A 3537-nucleotide genomic window follows, 5' to 3' on the forward strand; every position below is an offset into this window, starting at 1 on the left:
ACATTAGCATTTCTTTTCCCCGAGAATTTAATAAAACATAAGAATAGCAATAAAAACTGGTAATGGAAACATCACAAAAGGCTTAAAAGCTCACATGAGGTGGTTTTTCAGACATTTCAATATAGAAGTTTGTCACAAAAGTGTAAAGGAAACTTTCTTTTTTTTGCATTTACACGCTCCCGTACTTGACATTGGTCAGGGATCCTCAATCCTGGTCCTCGAGGGCCAGTGTCCTGCTGGTTTTCCAAGGGTCCCTGCTGCAAAACACCTGGTTCAAATTGTTGCAGCAGGGACACTTTGAAAACCTGCAGGACACCGGCCCTCGAGGACCAGGATTGAGGACCTCTGACATAGGAAGTCACATGACCAGTTAATTTCAGATAAAGATGGCGGGTTGTGTATGGATGGAGGAGGAGACTGAAGACTTTTTGATAAAAAAGAAAAATATGACTGCTTTGATAGCCATCCATCCATCCATCTACTGCCGCTTATCCGGGGTCGGGTCACAGGGGCAGCAGCCTAAGCAGGGAAGCCCAGACTTCCCTCTCCCCAGCCACATTTGCCAACTGTGCGGGGGGGATCCTGAGGCGTTCCCAGCACAGCCGAGAGATATAATCCCTCCAGCGTGTCCTGGGTCTTCGGCGGGGTCTCCTCCCAGAGGGATGTGCTCGGAACACCTCACCAGGGAGGTCCAGGAGGCATCCTGACCAGATGCCTGAGCCACCTCAACTGGTTCCTCTTGATGCGGAGGAGCAGCGGCTCTACTCTGAGCCCCTCCTGGATGACCGAGCTCCTCACCCTATCTCTAAGGGAGAGCCCGGCCACCCTGCGGAGGAAACTCATTTCAGCCGCCTGACCGGCGCAGAGTACGCATTACTGCAGATGCCGCACCGATCCATCTGTCGATCTCATGCTCCATCCTTCCATCCGCTCCATCCTCACTCGTAAACATGACCCCGAGATATTTAAACACCTCCACTTGAGGCAGGACCTCACTCCTGACCCGGAGAGGGCAATCCACCCTATTCCGGCTGAGGACCATGGTCTCAGATTTGGAGGTGCTGATTCTCATTCCAGCTGTTTCACACTCGGCCACAAATCGCTCAAGCGAGAGCTGAAGATCACGACCAGATGAAGCCAACAGGACCACATCATCAGCAAAAAGCAGGGACCCAATCCTGAGGCCTCCAAACCGGATCCCCTCAACACCTCGGCTGCACCTAGAAATTCTGTCCATATAAGTTATGAACAGAATCGGCAATAAAGGGCAACCTTGGCGGTGTCCAACCCTCACCGAAAACAAATCTAACTTACTACCGGCAATGCGAACCAAGCTCTGACACCTGTCGTACAGGGACCGGACAGCTCGTACAAGGGGGTCCGGTACCCCATACTCCCGGAGTACCCCCCACAGGAGCCCCTGGGGGACACGGTCGAACGCCTTCTCCAGGTCCACAAAGTACATGTAGACTGGTTGGGCAAACTCCCATGCCCCCTCCAGGACCCCAAAGAGGGTAAAGAACTGGTCCACTGTTACGTGGCCAGGACGAAAACCACACTGCTCCTCCTCAATCTGAGATTCAACTATCCGGCGGACCCTCCTCTCCAGGACCTCTGAATAGACCTTACCAGGGAGGCTGAGGAGTGTGATTCCCCCTGTAATTGGAATAAACTCTCCGGTCCCCCTTCTTAAAAAGGGGGACCACCACCCCAGTCTGCCAGTCCAGCAACACTGTCCCTGATGTCCACGTGATGCTGCGGGGGCGTGTCAGGCAGGACAGCCCCACAGCATCCAGAGCCTTGAGGGGAATCCACCCCCGGGGCCTTGCCGCCAAGGAGCTTTTTAACCACCTCAGCGACTTCAGCCCCTTCAGGAGAGTGGACTTCAGGAGAGTCCACCCCTGAGTCCACCAGCTCTGCTTCCTCATCGGAAGACGTGTTGGTAGGATTGAGGAGGTCTTCGAAGTATTCCTTCCACCGACCCACAAAGTCCTGAGTTGAGGTCAGCAGCTCCCCAGCTCCCCACCTCCACAGTGTTGACAGAGCACTGCTTCCCCCTCCTGAGCCTCCGGATGGTGGACCAGAATCGCCTCGAAGCCGTCCAGAAGTCTTTCACCATGGCCTCGCCGAACTCCTCCCACGCCCGAGTTTTTGCCTTGGTGACAGCCCATCTTGATAGCAAACAGCGAAATGCAGAGTTTTACGTTGAATTAGTTAGAGAAACTAGGGAAAGGGGCTTCAAAGAGCCGTGGCTAATCCTCTGTAGCAGCTGACAAACACTGAAACAACGCTCATCCGAGGGATGAGCATGTACACGTGTTGCATACATTTTCAAAGTTTCTCAGCCCCTTGTTAAAACTATTCACTCAAATGCTCAAATGCAGAAGTGACAATTTTTCATGTTAACCACGCCCACTGTCCCCTGTCCAACCAATCACATAATACTTTTCAGAGAACCACGAGAAGAAAGTTCTGCTCAGGTGAAAAAATGGTGCAAGAACTCTTAAACCAGAACAATGAGAACAAAAGACGTCATTTTGTTCTCGTGGCCTATAAATAGGACGAAAGTTCTTGCTTCTGGCGGAGTATGTAGCAGATGCTCCATGTCTCCTCATCCATAATCACAAGAGGTAAGCTACACACAACAATCTCACATGCAATTTTACAGTCTGTAAAATATATTTTGCAATCTGCAATGATATGGTATTGGTTATAAATGGCTGAGGGGGAATGTTAAATCAACCGTGTGCACAGTATTGGTAAAAGATTTCATCTTAATCCTTGTAAATATTCTCTGAATGTCCCTTTTTAATGAAAGAATCCACCATGACTAAAGGTAAAGTTGCTAACATTCCTGTTTAAGGTAAAGAAACGATGGCGGTTCGGTCTGACGTGAAGTCAACAGACAAATCATGGTCAATAAAGGGGAACTGGATGCACTTTGTACCCAATCTGAAACAGTTCTGGGATATATTAAGTAAACTTTGCAGCCCTGCTTTGGTAAAGGCAGTCCATAGTTTTAGTGCAGCTGCTTCTCTCTTAACACCCCCCCCCCAGGCGGGTTTGAAGCTCCAGCCGAGGGAGGAACTTAATAGCATATGACATCATAAAAATGGAGATTTTAAAGTGAGCTTAATTTCAAAGTCTGCTAAAGACTAATTAGTCATGGGGTTGTTTTTTTACAGGAGTTTTTTGTCTGTTCATGACTTAGAACGCCACACGAGACCATTCTAAGCACTTAGAAAAGTGATTTTTGCATGCAGTGAAACTTCATTCTTTGCTGAACTGAATTGATTTTCTTCCCTAAATTTCAGACAATCTAAACAAAAGTTCATAACCTGAAACCTGCCTTTGACTCACAGATAAGAACTTAATTGATTGTTGATAAAAAATAGTCTCTGGCGTAGATAATCCAGGGAGTTTATGTTGCTTATGTTCAGTTGGCCTACTGATTTCAGTCTGCTACAGTGTACGTCTTCCCACAGCATCCCAGTATTGTTCTACTTCGCATCCTTCTCTTCTTTTTATATGTTCTCA

This window comes from Telmatherina bonti (assembly GCF_933228915.1).
Source record: "Telmatherina bonti genome assembly, chromosome: 18".
In the NCBI taxonomy this organism is placed as follows: Eukaryota; Metazoa; Chordata; class Actinopteri; order Atheriniformes; family Telmatherinidae; genus Telmatherina; species Telmatherina bonti.